The 16169-nt window shown below is 42.3% G+C and overlaps 1 protein-coding gene and 1 pseudogene across 2 annotated transcripts in view; both read left to right on the top strand.

The window, feature by feature from the left end:
• Positions 1–16169, top strand: part of SGCD (sarcoglycan delta) — a 1028538-nt gene that overhangs the window by 629111 nt on the left and 383258 nt on the right. The gene's annotated exons all lie outside the window — the stretch shown is intronic.
• Positions 3703–4259, top strand: LOC131756136 (protein lin-28 homolog A pseudogene; annotated as a pseudogene).

Below are 16169 nucleotides of genomic sequence, written 5' to 3'. Positions count from 1 at the left end.
GCACCAGACTCTATGCCATAGCAACTTATAAGTATTGTCTAACTTAATCCTTATGTGGCTAGGTATTATTATGATACCAACTTCACAGGGAGGAGAGAGGCTCAATAACTGGATTTGGGATCACAAAGCTAAAAAGTGCCAGAGTAGGGATTTGAATCCAAGCAGTCTGAGTGTGGAGCCTGGTTTATTAATCTGTGTGACATACTGTGGGGCAGTGCAGAGAGCCCTAGCACAAGTGTCAAGGAACTGGACACCTAGTGGGCCATGAACTACATCACCTTTTCCCTCTGGGGCTCAGTGAAGAAATGAATGCATTGAAGCAGGTGTACTTGAGGACTGCAAGGCATCTTCCTGTTTGAACACTACAGTTGTGTCTTTTGAACTTCGCCTTGACCATGTGAGATCTCACTCACTAGAGGGCTGATGCTTCTGACAAAGCATTCCAGCAGCCCAATCCAAATAACTTGGCCTCAAAGACCTCCCCAAATACTGCAGTATTGATCGTCTACAGTATCATTTAGCACAAGTGGTTCCTGAGTGGAAAAACTTAAAAGGCTTTGGGGATTTTCAATAGGTGGCATTGATCTCTTAGTCCAGTGAGTGTGAAATTATTCATCATTAGATGAAGTAGGAACCTAAGGAGTCACCGCCTCACACATCCTCATTTTGCAGATGATGGAACCAAAGTAGATGCGAGGTTGCCTGATCCAGCTTCAGCACTCCAGCCGTGCCGGGAATTTCTCAGGAGCAGGCATTACGTTCTATTCATCTTTGTAGGCATGACCCAGTGCCTGGTATGCAGTCAGCTTTCAATATGTGTTTGTGAATTGTCAAACACATGTGACAGTTTTGTGCAGACCACATTCATGAGATGATGGATGTCAAGTACTTGGTCAGTGCTGGGCACATGATAGGTCCTTGATAAATTATAGCTAGCTATACCTGTGTTTAATAGATCCCCTAACTTCTCTTTCCCTTGCCATTCATCAAAATTACAAAATTCAAACCACTGTATTTGTGATTATTTAAGAAATGAATGTCCACTTGTTTAATAAAAACTTGTACAGAATTTTTAAATTTTCCTGTATAATTCCCATTAAAAATCCTATGAGGTAGGTGCCACTGTTACCCATATTTTACCGATGGGGAATAGGAGGCTCCACGAAGTGCAGTAACTTGTCCAAGGTCACACCGTTTGTGAGTGATGAAGCTGGGATAGGGTCGCAGGGAGTCTGGCTCTTCAGCCCACACTCTTCATCAGTACACTGTGTTGCCCATTTTCCAAGTGCTATTTTTCATGAAGACAAATTGAATTTGTTCAGTGCAATGTCTAAAACATGATTTATTTACCCTAAAGTAAGATAAAGATCCACTGAGGGTCAGAGGAAGGCATTCTAATATTTGTAAATTGGACACATTGTAAAACAGTAAAAGCCAGCAAGAATGGGTGGTGCGTTCCATAACTCAGAACACTAATACATCATCTGTTTGGAGAAGGCGCGAGGAACCGTTACCCAGTCAAACTAACTCAAGTAGAGGGGAGTGAGGATACACATGCAGAGGGAACGGGAAAGGGGGTCTCCTGGGTGCATGAGTGGACCTCACAGCCTCACTGTCAGGAACCAAAGGCAGCTCTGGGGATGCCCACCTTCTGGCTTTCCTGGACCACGTGGCCTTGGTCTTGCCCTGGAACATTTGTTTCTGTTGGCAGACCAGGATCCCTCTACCTTTGTGGTGCTGTGTTTATTCAGGTTTCCTGCTTCCTTGCATCTTCAACATTCATGTGCCTTTCACCTTTTCTCTGTTAATGACTTTCCCCTTCAGCTCCCACCTCTACCTGCCCCAGTCTGTTGTTACCCAGGTGAAATACCAGAGAGGGAACAGCACTGGCTCAGCAGATTGTGCACACCACATTGTGCTTGCTTATATGTCATGTGAGATGCCTTATCAGCTGTGACCTGAGTGGGCAAAGTCATGGAGTCAGAGTCCTGTTCCTTGAGCAGCCAGGCCAGAACTTCCCTCCGGCTAGGTCAGCAATTCACTTGAAAATCACACCTGCACTTGATCTTTAATAAACATTGCCCTTTTAAAGCTTTTCTCTTATTTCTTATGTGATCTCAGAAGTCTTTCCAGGTTAAGGTGAAGACTCCCTCTTTTGTATTTGCTGTACCTGGTGTCCTGCAGCGGGGGGACGTGCAGTATGGTGTTATTTTATTTTCCTGTCTGTTTCCCCAACAGGGACTATAACCTTAAACTATTCATTTTTATATCCACAGCTTTAAATATGTTGCTTAGCATGTACTAGATATTTAGAATATTTATTGAATAAATGAATGGGAAAAAATTATGAATAGCCTGACACTTTAAAGTGTGTAAAGATGGGTTAATAGAGCTTTATATGGCTTTTAAAGTGAAGTATTAGTTGATTTATTAAGGTAGACAGATCATGAATAAGATGAGTGCTTAAATTTGATTATGAAAAGGTATTTTTAATACAGACACTCCTTCCTGTATATCAACTGCTTGCTGTATTTTAATTACATGAGTCAGGAGTGTGAAATAGAAGAGAAGCAGGAAACATGATCCTAGTTAATATACAGATTTGCTCAGCAAATGGGAGAAAATGATATTATTGGCTTTAGTTATACTTTTCACTTAACACTGTTAATGAATATATTGTGTGTGTGTGAGTAGCATTTGCTTCAGCTCGGATGCCAGCGTCACTTGGGAACTTGGAATGGCTTTTCATGTTGAGAACACTGTGCTTCCATCTCTCAGTGCTCTGTGTCTGACAGTCACTTTTTCATCCATTAGCTCAAATTCATCAAGCTGAAAAATGGCCAAAAATGTTGTTTTTTAAGGCGGCATGAACATTTTAATGCAGAAAAACAAAGGACAGAATTCCACTCTGTTCCAGAAATAGTCCTGGGATACAGCTCTGTCATGTCCTGTTTCGTTTGAAGCTTACTGTGTTTTATACCTTTTGTAAGAATGCAAATCCTCAAGGATGATTTTGGTCCTTATAATTGCTGCAAAATGCTATGAACCAAGCTTGTTACAAATTTGTACAATTTATTGGGCACATTTGCTGCAATTCAATTGGTATTTCTTAAGCACACTGTGCGGTACACTGGTTTGTCTGGTCATTAAAGTTATAATAAAGAAAATCCTCTACTTTAATAGATCATAATTTACTAGGAAGAAAAAACAATACGTTCCCCCAAATGACAAATCTTTTAAGGGAGTGTGAAAGAAGAAATTAGCTAAAACTAAAAGGCCTTGGAAGACTCCTTGGTTTGAGTCTTAAAGGATGGAGAAACCCTTTGAGTGGTGATTGTAGCCTGAAGCATGGGTGTTAAACTGATGGGATGCCTCAGACACTGTGGTTTCGGTGTTGAGAGCCCAGCGTCTGAAGAGAAAGGACAGGGTGGGGAAGGAGGAGAGTGGGGGGCTGACGCTAGTCGAGTTCAATAGGATGCAAATTGTATACACTCCTGAGAGGTCACGCTGGGAAACTTGAGTGCCAATTATAAATAAATCACTATGCAACGTTAGCCTATTTGGATAATATTCATGACCTTTCCCACTTACTGTCCTTTTCATACACTCAAAATTCAGTTTTTGCCCTTTGCCTCCGGACTTCTCTGGGGCCAGCAGCCCGCCGACCGGGGGTCCGGGGCTGCACGGGCTCAGCTGACTACCATGAGCTCTGTGTCAAACCAGCAGTTTGCAGGTGTTGGCGCTGAGGCGCAGGAGGACGCGGCATCTGTAAGTGGTTCAACGTGCACATGGGATTCGGCTTCCTGTCCGTGACTGCCCGCGCGGGGGTTGCACTCGAGCCTCCTGTGGATGTCTTTGTGCACCAGAGTAAGCTGCACGTGGAGGGCTTCCGGAGCCTGAAGGAGGGTGAGGCCATGGAGTTCACCTTTAAGAAGTCTGCCAAGGGCCTGGAATCTATGAGTCACCGGCCCTGGTGGGATGTTCTGTACTGGGAACGAGAGGCGGCCCAAAGGGAAGAACATGCAGAAACGCAGATCAAAGGGCGATAGCTGCTACAACTGTGGAGGTCTAGGCCATCATGCCAAGGAATGCAAACTGCCACCGCAGCCCAAAGAGTGCCACTTTTGCCAGAGCATCAACCATATGGTAGCCTCATGTCCCCTGAAGGCCCACCAAGCTCCCAGGGAAAGCCAGCCTACTTTCAGGAGGAGGAAGAAGAGATCCATAGCCCTGCCCTGCTCCCAGAGGCCCAGAATTGAGCCACAGTGGGTGGAGGCTATCCATTTGTGATCAGAAAGTTTTCAGGAACAGGCATCAATGGACAGAGTGGAGAAAAGGGGGACAGTGTGGGTAGGGGGCAGCTGGCACTGCCATATATCTCAGGCCGGGATCTACAGTGTCACCCCCTCTTCCCTTTTGGTGGGCGGAAGGGGTGAGGCAAAGAAACCGCAATCATGCTCTATCCAAATGCACGTGAGGGCTTTGGGGGCTAACCCTTCCTGCATGCTTTATCTGAGTCTCCACGCCCAGAATCTCCAGCTTTTGAAAGTGGCCTGGATAGGGAAGTTGTTTTACTCTTCAAGAAGGATATGGAATAATATTTCCCATGCCAGAGTGAAAAGATTAAGCATGAGACCAGATTGATGGACCCAACCCACAAGCCACTACCTTCTGTAGGAGGAAATATCTCAGGGGTAAGGCACGGTTTTCCACATCCTGTCTCCTCATAACCCCCTCCTGGGATAGAGTGCTGACCACTGTCCCAAGCAGTGGGTTGTGATGATAAGCAAAAGGGGGGTCGAGGGAACAGCTGCAGACCTGCTGCTTCTAAGCCCACTCCCACTCCATTCTGGGCCAATGAAATTTTATTTATTTGCTCCCTTGGATGACTGTACCTTGGGTCCCACTTTCTCCAGGATGCCAACTGCACTAGCTGTGTGTGAATGACGTATCTTGTGCATTTTAACTTTTTTTTCATACTAGAAATATTCTGGCTTTGTATTTTTGTGTATTTTAATCTAATTTAATGAGTGCCCTCATTCCTGCACTGTGTTCTCAGGTACGTGAGCAGTCTCAGGGATAAGTCGGCAGCAGCTCCGGGTCTGCACAGCAGGAATACTTTTTGTTACTGTATCACCAGAGGGAACAACTGTTTGGAGCGTATAGCCTATCGAACTACCTCATTTTTGCCAACTAGAGCTGGCTTTTGTGCCACAGTGTCCTCTTGAAACCCCTCCAACTTCTGTGTTTCATGGGAGACTAGGTTTTAACTGGGTTGCCTCATGACTTGGTCTCCTTCTACTGAAAGATTGGAAATTGGTCAGAACAGGAAAAGGTGGTACAGAGAGGTTAGGAGAGGCTGGGCCAGGTAAAAGGTGCAGAGAGGGGAAGCCAAGATTAGGCAGAGGTCATCTGTATGTGTGATAAAGGATTCCTGTTCCAGACCTCTAATCCCAGGGCACAGGACTCGCTTTTCATACCAGATCCATCCTTCACTGGGTTGAGCTAGGCCTACCATACACAACAGGGTATATTGTGTATGTTTTTGTAAAAACTGTGAGTTGGTAAGGACAGGTTTTAAGAACGATTCCTCTGTACTCACCTTGAGCTGCCCAGGGATGGATATATGAAGGAAGGACAAGATCTTTAATCTTTAACTATTCTGGGCTTTTCCTCCTTGGCTTCCAGAGAGACCACCAGCGATGGCTTCTTTGTGGTTCCCAGAGCCAGGGTCCTGCCCTGCTGCAGCAGTGATTAGTGTCATAGTAGCTAAAGGAGAAAAGGGGATGTCGTTTACATGCTGTGAGATCACTGCAAACCTACCTCACTGTGTTGTAATGGGGCAAATGCAAGAATGCATTGGGTGATGTGTGTCTGATCCTGGGTTCTTGTCTCCCCCAGTTGCTGCCCCCCTCTAGTTATTGTATTTGTCTGGGCTTTGTAGGACTTCACAAGTAGCTGACTTGGTGATTGCTAGGTAGCCTAGTTTGTGTAAATATAATGTGTTGGTCTTCTGCATGCTCTTTTGAGGTTTTATTGTTTACAAACTTCTTTTTATATTGAGAAAAATAGCCAAAGCATCTTTGACAAAGGGTCTACACCAGCCAAAAAGATCTGAAACATGAGCTTGGGGGCCCCCCTTCTTGAAGTGGGAGGTCTTGAACCACACTTTCTTTTGTGTTCCCCTTCCCCTGTTTCCTATTTCAAACAAGATCTTCTGTCCTAAAAACTGGATTCCTACCCCTTTCTTTTCCCCCTTTGTGCCCCCCACAAAATAGTCCATATACCTATACGTTTAATTTGTGGGGTGTCTGTGATTAAATGACTTGTGCAAAAATCCTGAAGAAGCTAAGAAGTCTCCATCACTTGTTCCCAGTCTCCTGAGCCATGATGTGATTGATGCCAAACAGCCTGCTGTCTTTGGATGGATTAAAACCTACTTTAATCTCTAATCCTAGGGTAGAGAGGAGCAATGAAGGGGCCTTCCATGTAGAAAGTGGGATTGGGAGACCACAAAAGGAAAGATGAATGTATAGGCAAGTCACTCAGGAACTTCTCTGCGGGTGCAAGAAACTTAAGTCGAAGTGGCCACAAGATTGTTTAATAGGAGATGGACGAATGTAATTCCATGTTTACTGCTAGAAACCAAAGCTTTGTGTGAAATCTTGAATTTATGGGGAAGGAGGGAGGGTAGAAAAGCATGTACCTGTTCTTTCCCTCATCCCTTCCCCTCATTACTGAACTGCAGGAGACTGAGGCCCCTTGGGCTTTGGCGACCCCATCTGGGCAGTGTTTATTTGATGGTTGATTTTGCTGTGCCAGGTACTTCCTTTCCCATTTGCTATCATTTTGTAACACACATGCTGACCCTTTTCCCTTCCTCTTCTTTTCCTTGGGAAAATACAATGAATAAAGACTTATTGGTACAGAAAAAAAAATCATTTCTTTTTGTGATTGTAGAATTGAGAAAAATAATGTCAGAAAATCTCCCTGAAAGTATTTGTCTTTTTCCATCACACGTAACTGCTCACAGATGGAATTTTTAGGTATTTTGGGTCATGCAGCTGTGAACTCTGAATGGCTCTCAGAAATCAGAAGTTGTGACCACATCTTGGGGATTTCTGTACTCTTACTGAGGCATTAAGCAATCACAGGAGAGATGGTCTGAATCCTAAGAGGCATATTACCACTGTGAACTTAAGGATCAGTCCTTCCACAGCAGACAGGACCTTATTCAGACTGTAGAAAGAGAAACAGTCATGAATATGAAGTTTTAAGTCAGCTGGGTTGCCTGTGTCACTAGTTAGAATTTCTAAGTTCAGAGTGGCTTTGTAAATACGTTGCCTAGAACTGATTGTCTAATATAGTATTAAAATTAAGTCACATGAAAAATTCAGTTCCTGAGTCACACGAGCCACGTTGCACACAGTCAGTAGCTACATGGGGTTAGTAGCCACCATCATCATCAGAGCAGATAGAAAACATTTCCACCATTGCAGAAAGGTCTTTGTTACAAAACAAGTGTAGAATCTTCAAGCCTACCTCTTAGATAGGTCTTGGAGAGCATGCAACGTCAACATGGACAGAGAAGTTTTTCATTTCCCTCTATACAACAATTTGTGCCTTTTCTTCCCATGACCTGGACAGTATTTAAGACCTGGAGCCATAGGCTTAAGGTGGGAAAAACCACCTTGAAAACCTCAAGGCCCTCAAACACCCTTAATTTAACAGAAAGGTTCACATAATCTGATGAACAGATGGCCGGAAATAACTACATTTCTAGCAGCTTTGTTCCTTTTCCTTATACCTGTTCTCTTCCTCCTCTCGTCTTTTCAGTATTTCTACTTGGGTAGGTAGTGAGACTGTGATAGATTTTTCATCTTCCCAGTGAGGAGCAAGGTGGACCTTTGATGGGTGAAGAGCTGTATTGAGCAGGGAGGGTCAGGGACCGCTTCTGAGCCTTATTCTTCACACCTGTAAAATATGCAGTTTGACCAAATGATGCTCTACAAATGGTCCTCTGCAGCTTATATAGTTTCTAATTAAGGGATCCTCTTATACTCTTGGACTCAGAATGAGAGATTGAGTCGCTTGTTCCTCTAAAACTGTGTGTGTATTTATGTGTACCCACACTATAGTTAGACAAAAATCCAAGATGCTAAATACCAGGAAGTGTATCTCATGTACTGTTTTTTTTTAACTTTCTCATCTTAACCCATTCAATTATTTAATGAGTAATTAGTCTCATTATCTATTGCTATGCAGCAAAGCACCCCAAAACTTAACAGCTAAATATAACAGTAATAATTTATTTTGCTCAGGACTCTCCAGTTGGGGCAGAACTCAGTGGAAATGGCTCCCCTCTGCCCCCATGATGTCTGACACCTGAGCTAGGGAGACTCCAAGGCTGGAGTTGACTCAACAGCTGAGGCTAGAATCATCTAGAGGCTTGCTTACTTATGTGTGGGCAGTTGATGCTGTCTGTGAACTGTGACCTGTGCAAGCCAGAACACCTACACGCGGCTTCTCCATGTGGGCTAATGTGGGCTTCCTGTCCTCATGGTAGCTGGGTTCCAGGATGCATGTTCCACTTAAATGAGGTAGAAGTGCCTAATGCTGTTATGACCTAGACTCAGATGTCAGGTAGCATCAGTCCTACATCACTCTGTTAGTGAAGGCAGACACAAAATCCTGTCTAGATTCAGGGCGAAGGCACACAGAATCTCCTCTACATGGGGGAGTTGCAAGGTACTAGAGGAGCTTGTAGGATGGGAGATTGTTGTGGGTTGAATGGTGGCCCCCAAAAGATAAGTCTTCAGCTTAATCCCTGGAACCTGTGAACGTTACCTTCTTTGACCTTTACTAGGTTAAGGATCTTGAGATGAGGATATCATCCTGGATTATTTAGGCAGACCCTAAATCCAATGACAGGTGTCTTTATAAGAGTCAGGCAGAGAAATATTTGACATAGACAGAAGAGGAGCAGGCAATATGACCACAGAGGCAGAGGTTGGAGTGATGCGGCCATGAGGAGTACCCATAGCCTCTGGAAGATGGAAAAGGCAAAGAAGGAATTCCCCTCTAGAGCTTCCAGAGGGAGTGGAGCCCAGCTGACACCTTGATTTCAGACTTCTGGCATCCAGAAATGTGAGAGAATGAATTTCTTTTATTTTTTATTTATTTTATTTTATTTTTTTTTGGCGGTATGCGGGCCTCTCACTGTTGTGGCCTCTCCCGTTGCGGAGCACAGGCTCCGGACGCGCAGGCCCAGCGGCCATGGCTCATGGGCTTAGTTGCTCCGCGGCATGTGGGATCTTCCCGGACCAGGGCACGAACCCGTGTCTCCTGCATCGGCAGGCGGACTCTCAACCACTGCGCCACCAGGGAAGCCCGAATTTCTTTTATTTTAAGCTCTCAGTTTGTGGTAATTTGTAAGGTGGCTTCTGGAAACGAATGTAGAGATAAGGTTCTGGCCATCGTTGGAAAGTACAGCTGGTCCCCAAATTAGGATGGTTTGAATTACGATTTTTCAAGTTTATGATGTTGTAAGAGTGATGTGAATGCAGTAGATCCAGTTTTTAATTTTGAGCCTTTCCTAGGCTAGAGATGTGTGGTACGGTCCTGTCTGGTAACACTGGCCTGCAGCTTACAGCTCCCAGTCAACCATGCCATCACAAGGGTGAACACCCTATATACACTTGCACCTATTCTGTTATTCACTTTTAGTGCAGTAGCCAATAAATTACATGAGATGTTCCATACTCTATTATAAAACAGGTTTTGTGTTAGATGAGTGTGCCCCACTGTAGCCTAGTGTAAGTGCTCTGAGCACATTTAAGTTTGGCGAGGCTAAGCTGTGATGTTTGGTAGCTTAGGTGTATTAAATGCATTTTCGACTTAAGATATTTTCAACAGATGGTGAGGTTTTCGGAATGTGACCCTATTGTAAGTTGAGGAAGATATGTACTATCTGCCACCACCACCAACAACAACTGCTACTGACCATGCACACACCACACGTACTGAGCGCAGTGCTGAGTGCCTACCTGAGTTCTCTCTTCTTTCCTCACAGTGACCCTGTGAGGCAGGGTGCTATTATCTCCCATTTAGCTATGAGGAAACTAAAGCCCAGAGCTTGATTAACCTCCCCAACTTCTTCAGCTAGTAAGTAATAGGGTTAGTATATAGATTTTATGTCTGTAGACATACTACATATACAAGGACATACTACGTGTACATATACATGCATGTGTACAAATATGTCGTACTCGAAAATTTATGCTTTTAACTTTATTCACAAATGTTTACTGTCAAAAAATAAAATAAATGTGTCATAGCCAGGAATGTATTTACTTGAAGAATTTTCAGTGGCAATGACGGTCATTGTGTAGCTAGGAATAACAAGGAGTGGACATTTTAAAGCAACTTCAATACTGGTTCAGTCATTGACTACTTCAAGTAGTTTTAGTTTCTTGAATACTTTAAGGAGTCACACTAACTACAGAACCAGCACCTGTGTTATAAGAATCATGGTTTGGTTGCCTTTTGAATTACTTTTCTGCCTTTACTAAGCCACATGTGAATCATCTAACTAAATAAGGAGTTGCTTTGATAAATAAGAATTTAAAGAATAGGAAAAACAATCCTCAGTAGGATCATAGCCTTCCTATATTTAATAGAGAAACCTTCTCATTGCAATGCTTGTAGTATACGTAAAAGTACACATATTAGTCAGCTTTTAATTATCGGTCAGCTTTATTCAGTGGAAAACTTCTTAGCATCTCCTAACAATTGATTTGCTAATAGTAGATGCTCTGTGTTTATTGTTACAGGAGGAGTTAGTGAGTGGAACTTGGGGTCAGTTTAAGCCTTTTTCAATGGAGAACAATACAGTGTAGATAGAGCACTGAGTCATTTAACAGCTACTTACTAAGAACCTAATGTGAGCGGACACTGTGATGGAGCCCTGATGTGTGGTTCCCTCCACAAAATCTAACAATTAAAAAATCCATAAAATCAATAAAAGAAAAAAGAACTTCATTCTATCCTCATAACATCCCTTAGGTTTGTAAATGTTCTTGGCACCTTAGAAAGTTGGTTCACATCTACTGCATTTTGTGATTCTCTACAAGCATCTCCATGGGAAAGATATGGCAGGGATAATTTAATTTTACACTTTTGACTGAAGGGGCAGCTGGGGATCAGTGATCTGTTTAAGGTCTCATGCCTAATATGTACTACGATCAACCTACCATTTTAGAAAAAATAAGGATGAACAGTGAGCAGTAGAGCCCAGCGGCACATGCCTTTTGCAGACTCAAGGAAGTCATTGAGCCAGGGCCTATGGACATGTGGTAAAAGACTCGGCACATTTTCATTCCTTAGCTAGCCATCATATTTGGGTTGCCCAATGGCAGGGAGTTTTGACTATTAATACACTGACTGTAATCGGCCATGTTAAGTAAGCATGTTTTCTCCCTCTGACAACTCTCTTAACTCCAAGATTAAAAAAAAGTACTCTTCCTAAAATCCAAAGATAGAGGGAAATGATCATTTGGGTCACTCACTGGGTTAAACCAGTTTCATGCCATACATAATTGATTGCTATTTTAGAAGTGAGTGCTTTATGGTTCACATAAGCAATTTTATATATTCTTAATTGAAACCTGCACTGCCGTTGTTGGCAAGGAGGGTTCCACGAGAGCAGAGATAATTTGTGTCTTGTTCATTCACTGGTGGAGAGCCTTGGGCTTCTGACTTTTGTGGCTGTTTTTGGAAAATAATTTTCTGGTCCCAGTTAAGTGACTGGTTTCCGTTTGAAATCTTCAACTCTGCAAATCTCTTGTTAGTCTAGTTACTATCTGTGACAGCCTAATGAATGAGTAACAGTCATTTACTCAACAAATGTGCGTTGATTTCTTCCTGTGGGCCAACCACTGTACTGGGTACTGGAGGTACAGCAGAGAACAAAAGTAAATGCGGTCCCTCCTCCGAGAGCTTGCTGTCTGGTGGGGGAGACTTGATCACGTGATCAAACAAATAAATGTTAAAATGCCACTATGCTGAGTGGATGCTGTATGAACGTATAGAGGGGTGATTTGGCATAGTCAAAGAGGGGGCTTCTGAGACAAGATGATTGTATAAACGCTAAAAGTGAAACTGAACAACAGAAAAAGAGATGATGGCAATCCAGTAATGTTGTATGTGGATTCCTAGAACATCTGATGACAGTAGCTTCCTTTGGGAGAGGAGTTGGGTGGGGGGGCGGGTGGGATGGGAAGACAGATGGGAGAGGCCTCAGAAGGCAACTTTCCCTTGCTTTACCATTTTCTATTGACCTTTTGCAAGGAGAATATACTTATGTAATACTTGTGAGATTCAAAAAAGTAAAAATAATGAGCTAAAAGGAAAAGAGAAGAAAAATCATAAATAGAAAAGAGGTAAGGGTGTATCATGATAGTTGCTTTCTTTAAAGACCATTTGGTTACATTGTAGTTGAATTAGGGACCTCATCTGTAAGGATAAATGCAGACTGTAATTCCTCACACTTAATTACAAACACTTTCTGCATTAGAAAAAGGGAGGTTGTTTAGAATAAGTCTTCTGTTTTTTTCATTGGCATAGACAGAATTTGGCCGCTCATAGGTACATTAACTGCAGGATTTGCAAATAGATTATTGTCATTAGTAGGATGACTTGTATTGAGAGCTTATTCTGTGCCAGGCATGGTACTGAGCAACTAACATGGGGCATATTGTTTCATCCCTATAACAAACTTAGAAAATGGTTCCTATACTTAGCTCCCTTTCCCAGATGAGTGAACTGAGGCTTAAAAGAGTGGTCAAGTCACTTTTCCTATGGTTTCAGTAAATGACAGAGCTGGGATACGAAGGAAAACTGAACCTAGAACTCTTAACAACTGTGCCATACACCCGTCCATGATACTCTGCAGGCTGAGGGGTCACTGTCTCTTCCTCAGAGCCTCCAGTCCCCATACTTGTGGCATTATTGGGATGGTTCAAAGAGTCAAAAGCAAGGGCACATGAAGAAAGCTGATGGTCTGTAGTATCCCTACTCTCATTTCTAGAACCTTCTAAGCATCCAAACATTAGGATAAATACTTCTTACTCCCAGCTGGTGGTATGCCTCCTACATAGTATATTGAGAAATTGTCTTCTCTTTGTGTTTTCTAATGGACCTTGTTGATTCTCTTCTCTCATATTGGACGAATCACTTACTGAGCTTAGGTTCAGAGGCTTCACATCAGCAGACTTAATTACGTGGGAGCAAATCCTCCCAATCTAGACTGCCCAGCTTCTTGGCTCATTTTCCATCACACTCTCATTGTCCAGAGTTGTTCTGAAGCCATGCTGCCAACTGATGCTTTGGAAGGATCCTGACGTGTAAAAAAAAAAAAAAAAAAAAAAGTGATGTTAGAGAAGGTGGAGGTGTGGTTTACAGGCTTCAGAGAAGACAGACCTGGGTTCTAACCTCAGCTCTGCTACTGGTGAGCCAAGTGCTATTGGAAAAGGAGCTTAACTGCTTTGAGCTTTGCTTTACTTGTTTGTAGTAATGGGATTCGGAAGTTGTGTTAAAGATTGGCACTAACCAGAAAGTAGAGCATGGTAGACACCCATGAATGCTTACTATTATTATTGTCAATGTGAACACTTGGAGAAATACACCTTACAAAGAGGAGAAGAGGATTCATTTGCTAAAATTCAGCACAGAGTCATAAGCTCACTTTCAAAAAAAATGACTAATGGAGGCTTAAAAGCATATTTAACATGGGTGTGGCTGAAAAATCATCATTGCTACAAGAATTACCAGTCACTCCAATATTTTTTTCTATACACATTATTGCTGATTCAACTTGAAACAGAGCTGTGTGAAACACAGGAAACGATAACCATGTCAGAGGATGAGACAGCCTATAAAGAAGCAAACTACTAAATAAACAAAATAATTATGTATTCTGATATGTCCTTTGAAGGAAATAAAGAGAGAGATGTGATACTTTGTAATTGGCCATGGCTTGCTTCAGACACAGATCAGCATATGCATCTCTGGAGAGGTGAAGTTTAGTAAAAGCCTGAAGAATGGATTGTGACAGCCATAAAGAGCTGAGGGAGATTCCAGGCATTGGGAGAGGCAAGTTCAAAGGCCCTGATGGGGAGAAGGCATGGAGTAGGCAGTCCCCTATGGTAGGAAGAGGGAGTCACTTTTCAGTATTCACTGTAGGAAGGTGCACCCTTGAGAGAGGCATTGAAGGAACAACACACTTGCACTTGGGCCCCTGCTCTGCCCCATGTCCTCTGCGAGAGGCCATTTGACCTTTAATGGCTTGTTCCTGATTTGTATGATTTGATGCTTACTCAAGGTGGTTCCAAAGTCTCACCCTTTTGGAAGCCCTGTGCCTTTGGCTGGTCGGTTCAGAGGCAGTATCCCTGTCTTTCCAGAAGATTGATTGTCCAAATGCCCTGGAAATATTGGTGATGGCGTGATGGCTGCTAACATCATTGGCTAGCCTCTGAGATGGCACCATCATAGAAAACTTTTCAATAAGGAACACATTGGAGAGCAATTTATGAATATACATTCCATTTGCTTTATTGCAGAGTCCACAGCAACCTTAAAGTATTGTAAATGGGCTCCACTATCTAATCAGGGAATGCTAACAGTCTGTTAATTGCTATTTCTGATTATTTGCATTTAATTAAGGGGTACTCTTGAGAAAATGAAGGACAGTCTAACCTCAAACTATGGCTTTACATCTTGGATAATTGAGTATAATTTCTGTCTTTGCAGCTTTCCTAAATTGTTTATTTCTCCAGGTGTTTCCTAAAAACTATGATTTTACCTCTTTTCTTTCAATGGATGACCAGGGATTTCTCATAAAAGCTTATATGGTTTAGTTTTCTCAACTAAATTAAAGCTTAATTAGCCAAAAATCCAGATCTGTAAATAATGTGTTTATAAAATTTATACAAGCATAATTAATTTCAGTTAATTACATAAATAGCTTTTCCATGCAAACAGTAATCTTTTCTCTGCTGACCTCTAAACATCAGCTTTCAGGTTATCTATGTTTCTAGGCATCCCTGGTAATGCTAAATCAATTTGCATAATTCTAAAAGTATTACTCTTTCCTTTGATTTATGACTTTTATCATGGAAGTCAGTGATTACCTCAGCAACTCATGTTTCATGTTTTGAAAATGTAATGAAAAAAGTGCACTAGAACAGCATTGCTTTTGTTTTGATGGAAGCCCAAAAGAAAAATTAGAAAAATGATTTTGATACATTTTCCTAAGCCCACTAGTTCTCATAAAGTTACCTAGGCTTTTTTAGTCTATTTGAATGACAGTTCAAATTACATTGATCAGTGACATGTCAAAAAGAGTAGCTATTATGTTTTAAATCTCCTGATATTTCCAGGATTTCTCTTCCTGAGAAGAATGATGACTTTACCATACACTGAGGTTGATTCTCTTGCCGCAGAAGCTATTCCCTTTGCAGAAGTCTTTAGAAAGCCATTTTTAATCTTAAGGAATTATTCCCTAAAAACATAACCTTCTCACTTGACTGGAAATTAAACTTTCTTATTAGTTCCCTCATTATTTCTTTAAAAAGTCTTGCATATACATTGAAGATGGTGAAATTCTCCCTTTTTCTCTCTTCCTTCTTCACTTTCTGTAACAGAGTGGTTATTGATTTTGGAGCTCTTTCAGAAGACCCAGAAGCTTCTTTCCCAGGAACACCCAGCAAAGCTCACCATCTGTCTTACTGGCCTGAATGGTGTCACATGCCCATCTCTGGACCAGTAACTGTGGCCAGAAGGCATAATTATTATCGTTCGTTTGGACATGAGTTACAAGTCCCATGCCTAGTACCCAAGGCCTGTTCAGAGAGATATGAAAGCAGAATAAAAATGAGGGTCATCCCAAGTGAAGTGATGGGGATGGTTGGAAGGTAATCACAGGTGCATCTCACAGAGCTGAATTTACTGCATTTTTCTGCGATGATAACAGCAGAAGCCCGGGGAGCCTCTTGACTTTAGAGTGACTTTTGCTTCAAGATGGTCAGTATATGTGAATTTTGAATCTGAAAAGTGCTGTTCCTTGCTGTATTTCTCCAAGGTTCATTAACAACCGGTATTATAGAACCAAT

The sequence above is a fragment of the Kogia breviceps genome, chromosome 4 (genome assembly GCF_026419965.1).
Source record: "Kogia breviceps isolate mKogBre1 chromosome 4, mKogBre1 haplotype 1, whole genome shotgun sequence".
Taxonomy (NCBI): Eukaryota; Metazoa; Chordata; class Mammalia; order Artiodactyla; family Physeteridae; genus Kogia; species Kogia breviceps.
The sequence above is the reverse complement of the archived record's forward strand: the minus strand, read 5'-3'. Positions and strand labels throughout refer to the sequence as shown.